The sequence below is a fragment of the Lissotriton vulgaris genome, chromosome 1_1 (genome assembly GCF_964263255.1).
Source record: "Lissotriton vulgaris chromosome 1_1, aLisVul1.2, whole genome shotgun sequence".
NCBI lineage: Eukaryota > Metazoa > Chordata > Amphibia > Caudata > Salamandridae > Lissotriton > Lissotriton vulgaris.
Genome location: NC_141685.1, coordinates 2,130,023,466 through 2,130,046,282, shown reverse-complemented (window position 1 = coordinate 2,130,046,282; position 22,817 = coordinate 2,130,023,466).

Genomic DNA, 22,817 nt, shown 5'->3' with positions numbered 1-22,817 from the left:
GTGCTTCCAATGTGAACTACCCTTACTCCACCCCTCTCTTCTATTCCATACCTTCTGTGAAGGACTCCACCATATCAGGACCAGTCCTGTCAGACCTCACCACTATGGAGGGGCAGGGACTGAGTTTTGGTGAGGAGGATGCAGCAGCCATAATGAGGACACCTTCTCTCTTTGGCATCGATATCGAACCAGGAACGAGCAGCAACACCACCGAGTGGCAATCCCTGTCAGACCTCAAATGGGAATGGATTCGGGTAACGATCCATGGAACAATGATGGCACAATATTTCAAAGCTAAAATTGCACCCAATGGATTGATTGTCAAAAACTTCCCAAGAATATTCTGGGAGGATGGACAATTTAAAGTGGAATGGTCACAGGTTTCGTGGAAATGCACCCACGACCTTCTCATTCTTATAGTCAACACAGCGAAACGACTGGCAGATGCTCTTCTAGTCAAAATACAAGCAGCGGAGGCTGCCCTGAAGACTGCGGTACAAAACCCAGGCTTCAAAACAAAATTGGCCGAGATCAACAAAGAAATGACAGAACATAAGGAGTATCTTATGAACCAGAAGGTGGCCAAATTGCAAAAGGACATCAAAAAAATCTCTAAAGAGAAAGTCTACCCTTATTTAAGGGATGACTATGTCCCTCCGGGTACTAGCTATAGTTCAGATTCTAGCACAACTTCCTCAAGGAGGGGCTCAAATAGTGGCTCGGACAGCAGCGGGGACAACAACCCTGCCCAGATGCCCCCCAGAGCAAAAAGAGGTAGGGGGCGGGGACAGCACAACTTCCCCAATTACCAAAATCAGGGGCAACCGATGGGTCCCCCGTTCTGGCAATACCCACAATTCCCCCAATTCCAACCTCCTTTTGCAACACAGTACCCTCCATTCTATCCCCCCCAAAACCCCTCACACCCTCCTTTTTTAGGCAGAGGTTCGGGCAGAGGGCGAGGGCGAAAAAGAGGGAATACAGCAGAGAAAAGGGTCCAATGGGAGGACACACGCCCCCAAGGGATGGACACGAGGAGCACGAGCCGATCAGGACAACAGTGAGCTTGGTGGTCAATATATCGGATCGCCACCTTACTCAAAGAGAGGAAGAAGTCCTGCAAAAAGGTTTGGGCTTTGTCCCAACACCCAGGATCGATCAGTTCCAACAAACCAGGGAACTCAAAGCCTTTTTTAGAAAAATAAGGTTGAAAGCCTTCTTTGAAGGGAAACCAAGTGAACCCACTGAAGATTCTGGACTCCACAATCCCTCAACCTTTACACCTCATAATGGGATGGTCCCTAACGAAGTGTTGACGTTCGAACAAGGAGTACTGAGAGACATCAATAGGCTCGACCGACAGACATCACACTCAAACATCTCCAAGAATGAATTGGCTGTACTAAAATCACTGGCAAATGACCCCTTAATCACAATCAAACAGGCAGACAAAGGGGGAGCCACAGTTCTGATGAATACTGTGGATTATGAATTGGAATGTACCAGACAGCTCAGTGACCAGAGATATTACACTCCAATCACTGAAGACCCGACCACACGACTACAGACCAAGATCACAAGCCTGGTTACCAGTGCTGAATGTGATCAATGGATCAGCAGAAAGGAGGCAGAATTTCTCATGAAAAAGGACCCTAGGGTACCATATTTTTACATTCTGCCTAAAATCCATAAAGCCACCAGGCCAGTACCAGGGAGACCAATTGTCTCTGGGATAGACTCTGTGTTGGAACCCCTGTCACAATTCTGCGACCATTTCTTGCAACCCCTGGTGAAAAGCATTCCCTCTTACATTCAGGACACTACTGATGTTCTAAGAATACTGGATACAGTCCAGAACACGGGAGAGATTGACCTTCTAATTACCCTAGATGTTGAAGCCCTCTACACGAACATCCCCCAGAGGGCCACTCTAGAGGTCATTGAGGAAAGACTGGGTCAAGAACCTTGGAGCTCCAATACTCCCCAGACCTTCATCATGGAGTGCGCCACACTAGCCCTGACGGAAAACTATTTTGAATACAGAGGCAAGTTCTACCATCAGACCCAGGGGACTTCTATGGGCAGTACCTTCGCCCCCTCGGTGGCCTGTCTTTACATGGCTAGATTTGAAGAAACTCATATACACCATGAGTCCAATCCCTTTCTTAACAACATCAGAATGTGGAAACGCTTCATAGATGACATCCTGATCCTGTGGAGCGGTCCACCTACCTCACACGAAGGTTTTTTGGTATGGGTCAACACACTAAACCCTCACCTAAACTTCACCATGACATCCTCACCTCATGAAATCGCTTTCCTTGATTTAACCATCAGATTGGGAGCAGGTTCCATAAACACCACCATGTACCGTAAACCTACAGATCGTAACAGTCTCCTGCACTACAAGAGCCACCACCCTAGGGCCCTACGTACCAACTTGCCCTTTGGCCAATTCTTACGGATTAGGTGTAATTGTAGCGCTGTATCTGATTACAAGAAGGAATCCGCACTTCTCTCAAGGAACCTCCTAGATAGGGGTTAACCCAAGAGTGATGTTCGCAAGGAAACGGGCCAGAAACAATAATCGAGAAGCCCTTCTGGAACGGCAGGAAAGAGTCCCTATTGAAAACCAACCGATCACCTGTGTGACCACATTTACCCCTCTGTCCAATAAAATCAGGAACACGATTAAACATCATTGGGGCATACTCAACACAGGTGACATGACCTTAGAGGAACCCAGGTTCGCTTTCAAGAGGTCACAAAATCTAAAAGATATCTTGATTAGCACCAGGCCAAAACATGTGAGGAAAGAAACCCAACTAACCTTATGGCATTTACCCCCCGTGATGGGCCACTACCCTTGTGGCATGTGTGGGGTCTGTAGATACACTCTAACTCTCAAAACCATACAGCTCACCGAGACCTTCAAATGGGAACTCAGACAACACACAAATTGCAATACAACACATTGTATATACTTACTAATATGCCCGTGTGGCTTACAGTACATAGGGATGACAACACGCTCCATCAAGACTCGAATCATAGAACACCGTAGCAATTTTCGCTGCAGAAAGACCCACACCAAAATGTGCAAACATTATGTGGAATCCAACCATGATGAGAATTCGATGAAATGGGTAGTTTTGGAATCCAGTCCCAACTGCCCGACTAAAGTCCTCTTCAACAAGGAACAGAGATGGGTGCATCGACTATCATCTGATAAACAGGGGCTCAACGAGGATATCCCCTGGCATTCATTATAAATTCCTATTTTCTCAAAATCCCCCCCATGAGACACAGTTGTAAATGTAAATGTGGGATACTTATATAGCGCACAGTTACTCTACCCGAGTGTCCCGGCGCTGTAGACCGCTGGGGAACCCGTCCTGGTTTTCCCTGTGAGATGGTCCCTTTTTCTGGGTATCTCCAGGGTGAAACCAGGCATCCCTGGCGTCTGTGGGGGGGCCGTTGTAGAGATGAGGCAAGCTAATGCCCAGAGTTGCCGAGTGTGCTCCCCGGTCGGAGTAGGCACCGATGCGAGAATTATCAGTCCGCTGACCCTGGTCCAAGACCCTGCCGCGTCGGGAATCGAACCCTGGTCCCGGGCTGTTCTCTGCACTCGGGTCTGCCGCCTCTAACCAGTGAGCCACACCTCTCCAGTTATCATCCACATTCCCGTGACAGGAGATCTGACATGTACACAGACCACACTCCGACCCAATTCTGGGTCATTCCCCACCCTCGCCAGTGCCACACTCCGACCCAACTCTGTGTCACCCGCACCCTCGCCAGTGCCACTGCTGACCTTTACACACCCATTGCCATTGTTCCCCCCTTGCATGGACACCTCGGTCCAATGTCATATTTAGATCCGATTCAGCCACCGGCATATATGTTTGTGTTCTGTATGGATAGTCCTTGACACCATGGTCGCTTTGGGTCAGCTTGAACTTATACAGTCATCTGTATCCGTATGCTACAGCGATCTCAGGGACCCCTTACACCATGGCCGCCGTCCGTCATATAACACCAGCCCGGTCTGTATTGACGTGAGTGTAATAGTTATTGGCTCTTCTTAATAACCCCTACCGCCATATCCATTGAGGGTCATTCAGTGTCCTGCATTGTATACAGGTCTCTACAACCGAGGCTCTATTAAGCGATTAACACGGTGTGAAACCCAGGACAGTAGTATCTCCGCTGTTCTTACACCACTATAAGATGGCCGCCACACACTCGGCACTACACACGTGACCTATGGGAAGGGGGCAGTGATCAGACGCGGCACACAGGTCTTCCGGTGGTGTTTAAATAACCCTCGCCGCCGAGCTCTTACATCTACTCGAGCTCGGCGGTCAAGGGTAGGTCAAAACACGCGGAACCAGAAGACTGAAGGTGAGTGCACAAAGCGCTAAATAGAGGGGAAGTGATTAGTTCCACACCAGCTACTTGGTCTTGTGTAGCCAACTTGTGCTAACTCAGGGACACGTTTTTTCTACCCCTACTTCAGCCACACTTTTAGGGCTCAACTCTGTAGTTCTGCCCCGCCGACCACTCATGTGGCCTCCAGCATTTGACTAGTAGGTGAGTAGTGAACCAAACATGTGTTTCTATTAATGATTTTCTCAGATCACAGTGGGATTGTGTAACTACGCCTAATAAGTTGCCAACTGGTGTTTGCACTAAAGACCTGCCCAGTACCTGACATACTACAGGCAGGCATCAATATTAAGACTGCTGCATTTTTAACTGAAAATCCTTTAACTAGAAATCTTTTCATTCATGTTTTTAAGTCACCCTCACTAATCACAGTCCTAGTCACAGTTACAGTTATTGCGTGTGCTCTTCACCTTGTACATTGCACGCTCAATACACTTGGCAAGCGGTGGTTGTGTTAAATCACTCTCAGTACCACCAGCATGTAAGTATATGTATATATATTTTCTCTGGCAATGTTGTGACTTATATATCTGTTTAATTACTGTTCCCTTATCCTTTCTCTATGTATAGGCATAGGAGGATCCACTAAGGTAACAAACACAACACATATGATACTAGCATGTTGTTGTTTTCACTTTGGTCCTGAAGAATCGCGGTTAACATACCATTAGCGAGAAACATGTTGACCACATGCACTTCTAGTTTCTTCTAGGGTCACACAACATAATTAGTTGACACCTAGGTAACTAGCCCCACCTTTTAACAGTAGCCAGGGGACCCCCAGAATAAAGTCCATTCCGGTACCCCTTGTTACATTTTAAATTACCTGATCACAGGAATACACCACCCTGCCCACATACCCCCACTTCACCAAAAGGCAGTTGGAAAAAAGATCTCCGCCAAAGAGCCCCTCTTTGAGGTGTGCCCGTCGGGGATTGCACCGCCTCCCCGACGAGGAGCAACCGCCGATGATGAAGCATGACACTCTTCGGGGTGTGTGAGGCAATTACATCCAACATAATGGATGCCCCAGGGTATCATTGAATCACCCTTGGTCACGCCAGAAAAACCCTCCCCACTTCCTCATCTTTCTCCAGGAACAGTGCAGCAACCCCCTGTTTGTTTGAATCTCCAGTACTCGGTACGGACACTGAGCTGCTACTGGACCTTCCACCATCTTGAGTGGTAAATAGTGTCCTCCCGTCTCCCCTCCTTTTTGAAAACTCCATAATAACATGAACAGTATTTTATCTACACTTGTTAGTCTGTTAGCAGGCTCAACCCCTCTCATATTCAGTGCACTCAGTTCACATCACCCATTTTGCTCTTACATTCTTTAATGGCATTTTGCTGTCCTTAAAAATTCCTCTCTGGTGCCCCCTCAGAGACCTTCTGTTCTCATATTATCAAATGTATAGTTGTTCTATATGGTGACTGGCTTATAGAAAGTGACTCTATAGCTTTGATTTGCTGGACAGTTGTCATAAAGTGCTTTGTGCACGTGGCAAACTGACTTCAAAATTGCTCTCTTAATGAAGACAGGCCGAGACTGAACTCCTGCTAGACCTGTTAGAGATCAGTATTGGCACTGCATTCTGAACAGACTGAAGACGTGTGAACAAACAATCCGACATTTCCACATATAGTAGCTCCCGGAGTCTAGCCTACTCATAAACATTTGAACGATGTTCCTTCTACACGTTACTCGTACCCACCAAAATAGACTACGAAGGGTGCACAAACGTTCAAAGCAGCACCTGCACAATGTATCTATCTTTTCCTGCATTGCAAGAGAATTCTCAGATAGGAAACCCAAATTCTTTGCTACCCTTTTAGGCCAGGGTGCGGGACCTAACAGCGAAAGCCACCAACAATTGTTAAAACCTTGCAGGCTGTTACGTTGGTACTTTTCCCATTTGCGTGTGTCCCCTGCATGCCCCCGTCCCTGCCGCGCGACTCCCCGCATTTGCATGCATTACGTCAGATAGCGATTTGACAGTTGAGTGGACAGTTGAACTGGCCATGATTGTGAGCTGGTGACCGGATCGCTCTCTCTTACCGGTGTGTCGTTTATGACAGACAATAAAGTTACACCTTCAAGATTAATTGAGTGTCATTCTTAACAAATTTGGCGATGAGGACGGCACACCGGAGAACCCACAACTTGAGGAATAATTTAAAGGTGAAGAGGGAAGAAGCGTAACGGCATCGTGAAATGTGTATTGACATACACGAAGTTAAATTGAGTTAAGGAAACAGTACAGTCTCGGTGAACTCTGCAAGTACAGATTCAGCCTTGGATGCTGAGCGGAAGAAGTGTGACAGGTGAATATACATTGAACTTTGGGATATCGTGAGGAAATGAAATTGTAAAGATAAGGAAGACCCGGAGTTTCGGAACACTGAATCTGCGCAAGGCGTATGAGGTGAGCCTTGGATGCTGGGAGGAGGAGAAGTGAGCGGAGCAAGGATCAATAGTTAATTCTCTGAAACCGCATTTTGAAATTGAGTTTAAGCAGCGCATTAAGCGTGTGAAGTGAGTTTCTCCTCAGAACTACAGCGTAAATCCAAGAGCAAACGTGATAACGTACTGGCGTCAAAAGGCCATTTTGAGTGAGGTAGTCACCGCGTTGTGAAGCAAATGGAATGCGTGTGTTAATATTGATAGGAAGTAAATAACCTAAAAGCACCAGAAGTGTTTATAAACAATAAAAGGGATCCATAAATGAGTTACAAGTGAACAGAAGTTACAAGGAGAATAAAACGTGAGGAATATCTGAAAACAAGTAAATGAATTTCAAACTTCATTTAAAAAGTGAATAAAAACGAAAACAAAACAACTTTAAACTAGTGGACAGCGACGAATGAAACGCATGTAACAAATCAAAAATAATTCAGGAGCCTGAATAATATGGGGCGTAAGCACAGAAGGCAAAAAGTAAAACAAAACGAAACTACTGGCAGAGACATTGAGTGAAAAAAGAACTACCTCAAAGGAAAAATATATAAAAACACTCGATACATGGAAACTGTAAGTAAAAATATACTTAAGTTAAGTGTAAAGGCTGAACACTCACTTCAAACGAACAATCTTGTGAGGACATAAACTAAGGGAGCTATGTGAGGAGAATGCGAACTGTGCTTTGGCGCGTATGACTAGACTGGGCGCCAACTAGACTAACACGCATCACCATGAGCGTGCAACGCAAACAAACATCGTTTAACAGCGAAACCAACAGGAAGAGTTCCTTTACAGTAAATAACAAGGAAAAAGGAATTTTAAAGCAAAATTAACAGAATTTATTTTTTTAAAAAGGGATAGTGTTGGGAACTGTAAATTAAAAATATGGCTAACAGCAACATTTATAATTTACAGCCACCTGAGCCATTTCTGAAAGGGGAAGGAACACCAAATATGAAATGGGAAGAGTGGAAGGAATATTTTTGTAAGTATATATCCATATTTGAGGATGAGAATGAACCATTAAAACCCGAGGAAAAAGTAAAAATGTTGTTACACAGTTTGGGTGTTTTAGAGCAGACAAAGGTCCTAAGCTTTGGTAGATACAACATAGAATGATAGACACAGACTTTAAGGTAAAGACTATGTATCTTTTCTCCAACGTCCAGCCGGACAAGGAGATTTTTATTTCAAAGATTTGATGAATATATACAAAATTTGGGAAGTGGAACAAGCCACAATTAACTGGGCACAAGCCTGTACCGAGTCGGAGGAAACGGAGAGACAATACATGGGGGAAAAAGGTAGAATAGCAGGCAAACAAAGTGGAGAAAAACGGTGGCTTATAGTACAGTGAAGTATTACATAAGCTCAAAACCGAAAGTAACTGCAACACGTATTACAAGATTGAAAAGGGAAGCAGAACTGCACAAACTGTCGACGTTACGTTTCGATCCCTGTCTCCAAAAATTAAATTGGGATCATCTTCAGGACTACAGTAAACATTTTGCCTGAGTATATTTTGAAACAAGCCTGTAATATTAAACATAGGAGGATAAAGAGGGAGGGGAAAAAGAGACAAGTTATCTCAGATGGAAATGTTCATAATTACAACATGTCATTTACAAAACTCTACTGTGCTGCTTTTTCAACATTAAAAGGTGCAACGGATGTAGTGCAGACAGTCACAAAAGGGCACGGGTAGCAATGTGCTCATTTTTTGTGGTGCTTCTTGTTGCGTGGCTCACGTGCAGTGAAAATTACACTGTTGGCGTGGGTGAAAAAGGGTTACGCTTGTGATAATTGGCGGTGCCACTAGCGGAACTGGGGATGCGTGATAACAGTGCAAAATTGAGTTTGGGATAATGCATGCGGCGGGGTGACTGGTAGAACTAGCAAGATGTGCTTTGGTGCAGCATGGTTGTGGGTAAAGACTCAGCATGCTGTAGAAAGAGGTGCATTGTGATCGAATTCTATGCGACCGGTTGGTGCGGGGAAACCGTGTCAAAAGAAGGCCGTTTGGGATAGCGAACTGACCGGTGCACTTAATGGATGTGCATTCACGGCGTTGAGAAACCAGGCGGGTGGCCGCAACAGTCCATCTAAAAGGGTCAAATGGTTGCAATTAAAGTGAGAATCTTCCAATTTCTCTAGTTTATACTTGATAAGAGAAATGGTATACCTGAGGCGCCTAGCGGATAAGTGAGGGCAGCCTCCCGGTGCTTCTGTAACATTGGATTTCAGGTCAGGCACTGGCAAGTTATCTACAATAAATTAATGGCGTAAGTAGGCTGATCTAATGAGCCTTGCTCGCCGCGCTGGGCATGAGATTACCTTGGCCGTATAAACAGTGGCGTTCTTAGACACCTGGCGTTGCGTGAGTCTGCACAATGGGGAGAGCGTTCCTGAAATAGAGAAATCGAATGGTTGCAAGCTCAGTTGACCGGAGGGCTCGGGTGGCAAGCGGAGTGGGGAGGTAGTGGTTCCGGGACCCACGGGGACTTACAGTAATAGGAGCACCGTCGGGCAGCAAATGGGTCCCGTCTGGTGTGCCGGATGGCGGATCTGTGCAGCTAAGGAAGCCCGGTCTGTTAATCAATCGCTCTCGGGTGGTGGAAAGTGCAGAAGGACTATTGGGTGACTTGGGAGTGAAAGGCGGCCGCCATCTTAGAGTGGTGAAATACCTCGGAGTGAAGAGTGAGGTGAAGGTGCTCACTACTTAGACACATTTAGAAACCAAGACATTTTTACAAAATGCAATTTGACTTATAAAAATGCAGTTGAAAAAAACAATAGAAAAAAACATATTTGTACTACAAGGATGAGCACTATTGTCAAAATTTCTTCATCAATCAGGGGTTTTCAGAGCATTGGTATTTGAAGTAAGAGATCAGGGTATGCCTTTTCATTAATACAAGAAAGTTCAAGAGTTTCGAGGAGGTTACAATAGTCCAGTCCAATCCTCAGCTCTGTTTAGACCATCGTGTATAGAATTGAATTGAATAATGGACTTCAATTCCTCCTTGTTCAGTAGCTGGCCAATGTCGCCTCCTCTGGGTGGGAGTTTCAAGACTTTTAGTACTGTCCACTTGATGTCATTTTCTGAATGTTTTGATGCTGTGAAGTGGTCTACCAGGGGAGCATTTGGGGTTCCACAGCGTATTCTGCTTCAGTGCTGTCCAATGCGGATCTTCACTTTCTGGGTGGTTTGTCCTATGTAAACCTTTTGGCAGGGGCATAGAATCAGGTATACAACATTCGATGTATTAGAATTTGAGATGGAATTGCTATGCACAGTAATGTTATTTAGAGTGAAACTTTTTCCTTCTATTGTAGAATTACAGTTATTGCACCCATCGCATTTGGCATGACCTACAATGGGGGACAGACCCCATAAAGTGTCAAGAGTAGAGACAAGTGGTGGACTGGGTAGTGCCGCTCTGACTAGATGGTCTCTTAAATTTTTGTTTTTCTTAAAGGCAAAAAGTGGTTTATCAATGGATAGAACGCCAGAGTTAAGAATAGGCCAGTTTTTGAGTATGGTTTTCCTTAATTGGTGCGAAATGATTGAGAAAGTGGAAACACAGGCAATGCGTTTGGAGTCAGTCTTGGGTTTGGGGGTGAGTAAAGTCTCCCGAGGGCAGTTCCATGCACGTTTGGAGGCATTTTTAACTATTTTCTTTGGATAACCCCTTTCTTTTAGTTTGGAACTCAGGATGGAGGCCTCTTTAAAATAGTCTTCTTTACATGAACAGTTGCGCCTGATCCTTAAAAATTGGGAATAAGGAAAGAGTCACGCAGAGCTCTTGGATGGTTGCTGTTATAAGCCAAGAGGGTATTCTTTTCAGTTGGTTTGCGATAAAGTCGAGTGAGAAGGGAACCATCATTATGAAAAATAGTGAGGTCCAGAAAGGCAATCGACTCTTTGTTGGTGGTGATAGTGAATGCAAGGCCCATGCAGTTGTTATTCATCCAGTGTAAGAACTGACGTAGGCAATCGACGTCCTGTCTCCAGATGATACAAATATTGTCGATATACCTACGCCAGAACTGTATCTCTGTGAAGAATGGATTAGAGGAGTTGAGGATCACATTGGTCTCAAGTTGGTCCATGAAAAAAACGGCCAGATTCGGGGCAAAAATAGCGCCCATTGAGGTGCCCTTGATTTGTTTGTAAAAGGTGTTGTTGAACATAAAGAAGTTTCCGGTGAGGCATATCTCAAGCAGCTGGAGTATAAACATGCTTGGGACAGAGTGTGGACGGGCACGTGAGTCTAAGGTCTTCTGAATAACTAATAATGCTGCTGTCTGCAGAATATTAGTATAAAGGGACTCTACGTCCATGGTCACTGGGGTCTCTGATGTTGGGTCAAAGGGGTGATGCTCGATCATGTTGATCATATGCATGGAGTCTCTTATGTAGCACTGGGTAGTCGGGACAAATTCTTTAATAAAAAAGTTAACATAAGAGCCTAAAGGTTCAAGAATGGACCCGCACGCTGAGACGATTGGGCATCCAGGGGGATTATCTGCGTCTTTGTGTACTTTGGGAAGTGTGTAGATCACCGGAATTCTAGGGGTTTTCACATTTAGGAAGTTAAACTCCTTTTTGGATAAGAAACCGGCATTGAGGCCATCTCTGGTGATCTTTTGGATTAGGATTGGTATTTCCTTCATAGGATTATGGGGCAACCTCTTGTAGTGCTCTGTGTTTTCTAATTGTCTTTCAATTTCTGAGATGTATTTAGTTTTTTCTTGGAGTACAATCCCACCGCCTTTATCGACACTTTTTATTATCAAGCTGTCATTGTTTTTAAGTTGAACAATTACGTTTTTTTCTTTTACTGAGATATTATAGGGAATAAACTTTTTCTTTTGCTGAAGGTTATGCAATTCTTTCAGGATAACCTTTTCAAACCTTACTACCTCCACAGGAATCATGCGAGCTGTGGGGAGGAAGGTTGAAGGGGGACGAAATGGAGTATTAGCAAAATTTTCTGGTGTGGGATGTAACTCGAAAAAAGCCTGAAGGCATATTCGTCTAAAAAATCTCATCAGCTCGGTTTGCAGTTCCATAAAATTAGGAGGAACTGTAGGGACGAAGGATAATCTTTTTTTGAGCAGGGATAACTCATCTTCTGCCAAGGTATGTGATGACAGGTCAAAGATGGGAATGGTAGTCAGGTTATTGCTGTGTGGGCACAAGGAACTCTCTTTTACCATTGGTAATAGTTGTTGCGAGTTCTGCGCTCGCCAGGGGAGTTGTGCCAACGTTGGGTTTTCTTTACTTCACCCTGTTGTGGAGGGTCCTGAGCGTCTCTGGCTAAAAAAGTATTAGGATGCGCCCCACCTCTCCTGGCTACACTGCTGCCTTCACCCGGGTCTGAACTGTCTGAAGAGTCAGTAGAAGTGTCCGAGAATCCAACGAGATTATGCCGCCTCTTAAAACGGCCCCAAGGGCAGCTGTTTTGGTACCTTGGGTAGGATTTATTCGTATAGAAGTCTTTCTGCAACAAGGGGTATGTATTTTCAATATTGTATGCTTTTACGTCCTTCTTAACTTTGTTAGATTTTTTATTTTGTTCGATTCTGTGGAAATCGACAATGGTTTTATCGATCTGCTCAAGCAACTTTTAGGCATCAGGTGTTGGGTCGGAGTCAGATATTTGTTTGAGGATCTTTGCGATTTCAAGTTCGAGGGATTTGAGAGTTTCGCTAGCGATATCGATCCCTAGGACAAGCCAATGGCGCGAGCAAGTTGTCCCTATGTAGCTAAAATTTGGAATGTATTTGTGGTTATCTGTGAAGATACCGGGAATGTTACGGACCTGTAGACCTAAAGGGATTACGTCAGCCTTCAAGTAATCAATCAGCATTAGGATCATAAGTTCCAACCGAACCTGTTTTCAAGTTGGTCTGGGATAGAATTGCCTCCAGGAGTTGGTGCATCTGGTGTCTCTGAAAGTAGTGAGGGGCGTGACCAAAGATGTTTGATATAATCGTCCGTGTAGAGAGGTGCATGAGCTGACATGCTGGGAAATGAGCAATGTGGAAGGGTAGGTGTGAGTACGAGAGGAATGATCTGGTATTAGAGTTGGCCCGCCCCCAGGAAAGGGTGGGCAGGGAATATAGAAAACCCTTGCAATCCGGCGATTGCGCTATGTATTAGTATACAAAACAAGGGGACCCGTAAAGGTAGCGAGGGACCTCGGGTAGTTTATATGTTTTAGAGCAGACAAAGGTCCTAAGCTTTGGTAGATACAATATAGAATGATAGACACAGACTTTAAGGTAAAGACTATGTATCTTTTCTCCAACGTCCTGCCGGACAAGGAGATTTTTATTTCAAAGATTTGATGAATATATACAAAATTTGGAAGTGGAACAAGCCACAATTAACTGGGCACAAGCCTGTACCGAGTCGGAGGAAAAGGAGAGACAATACATGGGGGAAAAAAGGTAGAATAGCAGGCAAACAAAGTGGAGAAAAACGGTGGCTTATAGTACAGTGAAGTATTACATAAGCTCAAAACCGACAGTAACCGCAACACGTATTACAAGATTGAAAAGGGAAGCAGAACTGCACAAACTGTCGACGTTACGTTTCGATCCCTGTCTACAAAAATTAAATTGGGATCATCTTCAGGACTACAGTAAACATTTTGCCTGAGTATATTTTGAAACAAGCCTGTAATATTAAACATAGGAGGATAAAGAGGGAGTGTAGTGTAGTTCCTATTTTCCCAATAGGCCCTGCGCATTGGAATAACATAAACAGTAGTAGCGACGTAGAAGTGCGGATCTTCCAGGCCTCCACTGACTATGCTAAACTTAATTGGGTTTGTTACCAACTAGCTCAGAGGTCACTGGAAACTTTCTTGACTGAATAGGAAGTGATCAGCTTCCCTGGCACAGCCAAGAAGGGATTCAGTTTTCCAACAACCGTGCAACATGACAACTTTGCTCCTCAGATAAGAGTCAATCTCTAGCGTCGTGTGAAACAATAGACAGTTATTTTACTCAGTCAGTGGTTGTGCAGTTTACTTTCACAATATGTAGAGAATAGAGAGACGGGCGTTGTCAATAAAGGGTAACATTTATTGAACAGTCTTTCTTCTCGTACAAGAGAAATGAATTGCCACAATTGCAAGACTTGTTATTATAAAAAGTACGTACAGTAAGATGAGTATTGCGAAATAATACTGTAAAAGCATTGATATGGTTTCTTAGCCATACAATGGTTTAAAATGAATAAAACATATATACATTCATATATACATTCGGCTAAAATACTCAACTGGTGCTTCTAACTACGCCTACCCCAGTGTACCTGACCTAAGCCTAATACTTGGGAGGGGAGTAAGTAAGTAGCTTTAAGTTAAGTTGGTTTTGCCAAGGTTTGCTTCAAGAATTCTCTCTAAGGGTTTAGTCAACACCATACCTCTGGAATAGAATGATGGAGGTCTGGTATCTCCTTCAGGGGGTCGATATCCCAGTCACCCGCAAGGGTAGACCAGAAACGCCGGAGCTGGATTTCTCTGCAGGAGAAAAGACAGCGTCTCTCTCAGCGCGTCGAGGAGGAGGAGGAGGGACAGCGTCCGCGGGCAGCTTGCATCTGCTGGGCTCTTGCAGGGGGACGGCTGTTCAGCTCCTAGGTTCACCACACCATCGTTCGCTAGTTAGCAGTGATAGCAGTAGCGATAGCAGCTATGGTATCATCAGCATAACAGCAACTTCAACAGCAGCGAGACAGCGATAGCTTCAGCGTTTTCTTAAGGCAACGTTGGTAATATTTATACCTGAAAGGTGCCTTGTTTGACGTAGGTTTTTGGACATAAGACGTCAGTAAAGATGTCACTAGGAAGTGATCGTCTATCAGTGCTCATTAGAGTTCTATTACTAATCAAAACACAGCAAGCGGGGATTTCCAGGTTGCTGAGTTTTTATCTTGTTGAAGAACTCAGAGTGTTAATCTAGGAATCTTAGATAGTAACTTCTGCTATGTCATTGCACTAATTGGTTGCAAAGGAAGTGGCAGAGAAAGCGATTCTGAAATGTGGCTCTGTTCGTGTGAGGCCAGAGACGAGTTTCTGAATATTGCACTTGAACGGTTATGCCAATATAGGGAATAAATGGATTTACAGCTGAATAGGGGCATAAGGTCACAGTATCGATCAGGGTCCTAGATTAGAACGCTACACCCACTCCACGAATTCATGTCCATCAAATTACTAAAACTAGAGCAATAAGATGCATGTGTAATATTGCCCACCCCAAAATACATACATGCATTTGAAATAGGCGTATTTGTAATACGTGAAAATTTAGGTACTGTACGTTTTTGAAGCATAGAAATCATTCAAAAATTATAGCATATGAAATCAATGAACGATTATGCAAAAAGAATTACACATGAAATATCTCTGAATACAGAAGAAGGGCAAGATAATTTCATCACATATAAATGCATTGCAGTAAAATGTGCTAGAGGCTGGTGTAAAGTTATTATGTCTCTAGATGTATCTAAAAATAGAAGTTGAAGCTTCTGTTCTCTATGAATAGTTTCTACTTTAAGCAAAGAATTTTTTCGTGCCAGAAAAGAGGTGAATATTAAAAAGTGTTCAATTCAAAAGAATTATTGCTTGAACGGGGAAAGTAGAGTTCCAACACTTTTAGCAGTTTTTGTTGTTCAAAACTGAAGGCCGAATTCAGAGTTCATGGGAACGCTGTGTGTCGGAATGCTTCTCTAAAGTTATTGTTTCTGTTTGGGTGAGAACATCATATCAGACAGGCTCTCAAAGAATTGGTCTACAAAATCAGGTGACAGTTCGACCAAATTCGATAGTGCTGCAACTTGGCAGGTGTGAGAATGATTGCTGTCATCAAAGGCTGGATCAGCAATGCTCACAGAAGGTCGTACCTGGGTGATGTTGCTTTTGTCACTCGCTCCACTGTTACCACCTAGTCGTAGCACAGGAGTCTCAACGAATGCCGTCATCAGGATTGGTAGCCACTGGGGACAACACAATGCGTGAGCCGTTATCGGACTGAGCAAAGTATCGATATCCATTGGTACTGCTGATGGAAGTGAAAGGCAGGTGTCCAACACGCACTCATCTCCGCATAGCATACATCGAAGTACAGGTAAGATGCAGTTTTGCCATATCGGTCTGAATGAAAGGAACCAGGTCTTGTTTAGATCTCTCAGCCTGGCCAATCCAAGGACTCTAGTTATTCTGTCCCGGTAGCGAATTGCTAGGATTGTTTCTTCCATTCCCATAGGAGTTATGTCTGAGCTGTGGCTTGCCATAACGAATCAGGAGGGTAAAAAATAAAATCCCTGCTAAAAGTCCCAAAAATAGGGGTATGCCGCCAAAAACAGAGTGGACAAAATTTGGAACGATTCCCAGAATTGCTTGAAATGGTGTAAGCAGTCCCGTAATAATCGTCTTAAATATGCCTGGGATGCCTGTGGCACTAGACATGTTAAGGAGTTGGCTAAGCATTTCTACGAAATGTACGGGGAAATTTGTTGAAAAAATGTCATGAACCTCCGTAGCTGTCCTTGCAACTAGGAGATCATACGTCTCTTTTGATGACGTGATGGGCACTGTTGTCTGCAAAAGCACAGACTTCATTTTGCTTAAAGTATCAATTCGTATAGAAGAGAAATGCAGACGAGGCCAGATGGGAGTCTCTATGTCTCCAGGCCCGCTCGGGAACAATGCTTGCATACAGCATTTGACCATGGAAGTCACGCTTACGAGATAACTTTTCCCTGGAACAAGGCCACAACATCTGTGATCCGTTCTTAGAATGTAACTCCCATTCGCGAGTTGCATAAAGAAGGGCTCTATCTGCGTTGCAGGTGTGACAAGCTGGTGGCATGAAAGGTTGTTAGAATTACCTTCACAGGCTCTGTGTAAATTAATACCCTGGCACAAAAGTATACCGCTTAGTGAACGTTTACAGTTTTCAACACTAAGAAATACATTTTTATCGCTGTCACTGTAGTATGAATGTGTGTATGGTAATTTCCATGCTGACTTAACATATCCTTTACCCAATCGTTCATACTGGCCAGTAGGTATGTATTCAAGGCACTTTTTAAATCGGAAAGTTGTTATCGGAATAGAGATAATTCCGTGTATTATCCATTCAATGACAGGACTTTCTGACATTGTCAATGGTAATCTCTCAAGTTTTTCGATGCTCAGGATTGTATAGTCTGCTCCTTTCTGTGCCAAGCTGATTTGTGACTGGCCATGCTGTACATTAGCAAGTCTCTGTCTATTATATCAAAGGCAGAGGATACAATATTGTCCAACGAATATATTCTGGAGGACAGAGTCATGAACCCATCGTCCACTACAGAAAGTGATTTTTCCAAATTAATACGATCAATTTCTCGTATTTTTTCTGCTGTTTCAATTTGTGTGACTTTCCAAGCCTCGTTGTACGCAGCATAGATGCTGGCCGCTATGAAACGCTTTTGACGCTGTTTGCGTGGTCCCATAAAAAAATCACGCAAATCAGCACCATCTTTAAGTAAAGACAAGTGTTGCTTAATTTCAGCCAGTGTGGATGATCCTAGCCATTCGAGGCAGAGTTTCCCTACACTGTATGTTGTTACTATCCCTGGATGTTGTCTCTGGGAGTATCTAGGGTCTTGTCTGGTCATTTTTAACCCCTGTGTTTTGTTCAGGAATCTATCTTGACAGTTGTTTGTGTCTGTAGGCCAGATTAACCACTTTTTCCAATCAGGATGTGTTCTGTTAAAATGTAAAATTTTAGTTACGTCTATCTCAATATCTGTTGTTGCATTTTCAGGTATTGGTTTTGGAATAGACGGTTTGTTTAGGTCTTTGATCTTAGCTAGGCTAAGACAGGATGTTTGGTGAATTGTGTCATTTAAAAACATCATTTGTTCTGGTATCATGCAGGTTCTGAATAGTGCTTCTAGGCCTTGTACCTGCCAATCTTTCGCACCCCAGATGGTTTTTGTCTCAATGTTATTTTTCCAATAATCAAAACCAAATGTCATCATTTTTTCATAAAATGCTTCTGAATATATTAATTTAGTGTTTGTCAGCATTGTTTTCATTCCTGTTTTATCTAACAGTTTGTAATAAAACGTTTCTGCATCACTGGTGTTAAACCCTGAGAAGTACTTGAATTTCTCAAAGAATGTTTTAGAACTGCTTTTACGTGGTGTAGCACAATGTTCCCATTGATTATACTTAAAAACATTTCTAGGCTGTGCAGATTTATGCAAATAATGATCGCCATAATGTGTATAACAGAACAACTGTTCATAACTAGACGAACCTTGTAAATAATCATGATCTGTGAATCTAGCTGACATTACTAAATCAGACATCATGTCATTAATACTATTAAAGTCCCAATCATCAGAGAATGCACTAGGTTTTACAAAGTCACTGAAGGAAACCTTCAGTTGATGAGGATACTTCAGGATCTCGACCGGACCATAGATCTCATAGTCAGTTTTCTCCCATACTACCCCACCGGGTATTGGAATGGCTGTGACATTTACTGTTGACAGTTCTCTTTTCTTCACGTGGGATGATCTGTGTGGTTTGAGGACTAGGTTGATGTTCTGACTTGCTGTCTCCATTGTACTATATTTTCCCTCAATGAATTTTCCCCAACAAAGTACCATGATGAGCCAAAGCAGGAGGAAAAATACACCTAGACCGAACCAGAACTCTAACCAAGGGGAAATAAGGTAGATTTCCTTCAGCTGATGAAAGAGTTCTGTTGCTTTTTCTTTAAAAGTCTTTTCTGTTTCTGGCATCACTTCGGGGTTGCTTTGATCCTCGGAAAAGTTGTCGAAGTTGATGAAATAACCAGAGGCAGTTCTGTCAATTGTTGGCATTGTTCTTTCAATCTCTCTTTCGGTAGCACTTTCTGATGCCACATTATTGTAGACTGGTGTTTCTTGACGAACTGTTTCAATCTGTGTCTCAAGAGGCACGAGTTCCATGGCATTATTGCATAGTCCTTCTCTGTGCACTGCAGCCTGATCGAATGTGATTAGTCTTTCAGTTTGAACCTCTTGGATTGTTGCAAGTTTGGGTATTCTGTTGTTTCTCGGGAGTCCACTGGGCCTACTGTTGATTATAGGCCACATGCTTGTGGTTTTACCAGGTCGATTGATACAACTCTGTTCTCCTTTTTACCAGCAAGGGGCGGTAGTACAACTGATCTTGTTCCGGTGACTGCCAAGACAGGTACTGCTTTTCTGTAAGAAGGCCCAAATTCCTTCTTCACCGCTATTTTTTCTCTGACTAGATCCCCAATCTTTGGAATCCAGACAGGCCTTGCTGGGGCTGTTGCTTGTGGTGCCTCGTCAGTGGTAGCTGGCTGTTGCTTTAACTTTATGTTGCTTAAGGATTTTCTTGTTTCATTCAAGTCCTGTAAAACAGCCAAACGATCTTTGATGTCAAAGTCTGTTGTTTTCTTATCTTGTACCACTGATACTTGACTATCTAAGTCCTGAACTCTCATTCTAATTCCGAACACTAGTTCGTATGGGCTGAAACCTTTTAGAGAATTTCTCGGCAAGTTATTAAGACTCGTTTGGACACTTATTAAATGTTTGACCCACCCAGCGCCTGAACCTAATACCTTTGCTGTTATAGATCGCTTTATGTCCCGTTTTTTTCTTTCAACCACACTATTCCTTTCGGGGTGTGACGGACAAGAATACCGCAACCCAATTCCCATGCTGGCCATGGCCTCCTTATAAGCTCGAGAGCTCAAAGCAGGACCCTGGTCAGAATGGAACATGGCAATTGCGTATGTGCCGATAAAGACTCGCAGATCTTTTATAACCATTCTGGCGTCAGCCGAGCGCTGGAGGCCACATTTTTTAAGTGTGTTTAGCCTTAATGACGTACAATGGGACGCGTTTCTCTTTTTTGATAGCTCGGATAGATTGCCTGATGCTTTCTATTAGGGATTCTGACACTACACTGGCCGGTTCTCCACTGCGATCTCTGTTGCTGTCTTCACAGTGTTTTGCAAACTCATGAATACCTTCACTCATTTCTGGCCACCAGTACTCTGATTCTAATTCTCTCAGAGAGTCCCTGATTGTTTGGTGTCTCAGACCCAATCCCATGTGTGCTTCCTGTGTGAGGAAGCCCTCCGGTCCCTGTTTGGAATTACCCTATCCCCCACTCCAGGGATTCGAGCAAAAGGAACGGAGTTTGCATCGATTACGTATGCATAATTGAGTGGATAGTTCACGGGTAATGCTGCACAGTCGCCTTTTACGGTCGTTTTTACTGCCAGCATGGTTTCCCCGTCTATGTATTTTTCTGCACGCTTTTTTGTGGCTACGGAAGCCGGTTTAGTTGCTTCCGCTGTGGCTGTGTTAGCCAATGAATTCCCTGCAACGTGAACGCCATCACGTTCTGTGCGTGTATCACGTGAGTCTTTTGTAGTTCTTTCTGTAAAAGAGCTACCTGTTTCCAGAGCAATTTATGCTTTATTGTGGCACCTGTGTCATCTTTGTAATCATTTTCAATCTAGCTCTGCAGTTTATTATTGTAAGAGTTGACGCAAAAATGAGAATCGCACACGATTAGTGTTGGGAATTCACGTTCTGCATTTTCGAGCGCCATCTTTAAAGATCTGATTTCAGCTCTCTGAGCCGAACAGTTTCTTACTGATTCAGTTTATTATTGTAAGAGTTGACGCAAAATGAGAATCGCACACGATTAGTGTAGGGAATTCACGTTCTGCTTTTTCGAGCGCCATCTTTAAAGATCTGATTTCAGCTCTCTGAGCCGAACAGTTTCTTACTGATTCAGTTTTTGTTACTTTCGGTCTGAATTTACCGCACAGCCAACGACCTTTAACAATCGCACAGGCTGCATCGTAGGATTTGGCCTCTACGTTAAAATGCTGTACAAATCTATCTGTATAGATTATACAGGCGTATTGTGGGAGAGGCAGAAGTTCGATTGGCAGAGGATATTCTTCTTCATATTCTAAATCATTCAGTTCTTCGAATTGTGGGGCTAAATGGTATTTCACATCTTCCGCTCCTAGAGAATCTACACACTGTATCCATTTCGGATCCAGTGACACTGTAGACTGGTTTACTGGGCTTAATAGCGCCTCGAAGGCGGATTCTGCTGTGAGGATATTAATCCATTTGCCGTGTGCTAGTTCTCGTTTATTGTCTAATGCAATTTGCACTGCTTTCACAGTATTTTCTGTGTGACTGAATGTTTTTTCTGCTTGTGTGTACAAGTGAGATTTAATTGAAATTGGTACCTTTTCTCCCTCATTAGAGGTTAGGTACGTGAATCCGCATCTTCCAGGGATGACTCGGATTACAAGATCGTCACGTGTATCTAATTTTGTTTTTGCTAACATGTCTGTTTGCAGTGATCTCAAAATTTCTGTGTGTTTTTGAGTCCAATTGATTTGTTTAAAATCAGGTTTAATTAGTTCGTAGAGAGGTTTAACCCTCTCTGCGTAATTTAGAATGTATGTTCTTCCGAAATTCAGAAAACCTAGTATTGATTGTAAATTCTTCAGCGTTTTTGGAGCTTGGAGTACAGCGCACTTTTCTAAGGAATTGTCCGCTAGGCTTTTTCCTTCACTTGATAATTCGTATCCTAAAAAGAACACTGTCAGATGGGCAATTGAAGACTTTTTAAAGTTGAATTTGTAACCCTCTGCCGCAAACCCAAGTATAATGGTGTTCACTCTTTTCAAGTGAGTATCCAAGTCGTCGTCTGTGAGATAAATATCATCTACGTAAGATAATGCCTCATCATCATATATTTGTAGTAACTCTGTTACTCTAGCTGAGAATAGTCCTGGGCTGTTCTTGAACCCCTGTGGGAGTCGACAGAAATTTTTCTGAGACCCCATTACGGAGAAAGCGGTCAAATATCTGCTTTCTGGTGCAATGTTTTGACAAAAGAAACCATTACATATGTCTAATGTCGTTTTATATTTTTTCCTAACTATGTTATTCATTAGGGCTGCACTATGCGAGTTTTGTACTGAAAAGGTTTTGCAACATGCATTAAGGTGTCTGTAGTCCAAAACTAGACGATATGAATTGTCTGGCTTGGAGACAGGAAACAAAGGATTGTTCATTTGAGAGGTGCATGTTTCAATCACCCCCTGGTATTCAAGTTGATCTAAGATCTCCCTGACTTGTTTTTTTAGCTTCTTGCTTAATGGGATACTGCCGTTGGGCAGTTGGTTCACTTTTTAACTGGATTTTGTGAGGAGGTGAGTCCTCATCCCATCCTACATGATTTTTATATAATGCCGGTGCCTGGGCTACTGCCCATTTCCTTGCATAAGTATATTTTTTGTGAATCGGAATGTGATTCGAGAAGGCAGGCATAATCATTTCTTCGCCACAAGGGCACTCCCTGACAAACTCTGGGGGCCAATCTTTTTCAGCTAACAGAATATCATAGCCTTTTGAGAGTTTATCCCAAAATAGACCCTTTATTTTCCTAGTCTTATCACCCTCTATACGCAATGTTATTTCGTATATCTTATGGGGCTCGCTAAGTCTGGTGTCGGCAGTTTCAACCTGAATGTATTCATTCGTGTCCACTGTCTCCAGATGACTCATCAAGATCTTGCGGGCTATACTGATTTCTGCTGCACTGTCTAACATTGTCTGTGCCCACTCCCCGTTTTTCAACTGTGTCCTCAGTATTCTCGGCATGGTTGATTACTCTAATACTGGCTACCTTCTTTTTTGGAAATTGAGATTTTTTACTCTGTGCAGGTTCCTTGTCTTTGGACTTGGTGTGCTCTCCTGGGTCTGACCGTCCTCTTCTTTCCGATTTCTGTGAAAAAGATCAAGAGGGACGTGTATCAATACTTTGATATCTAT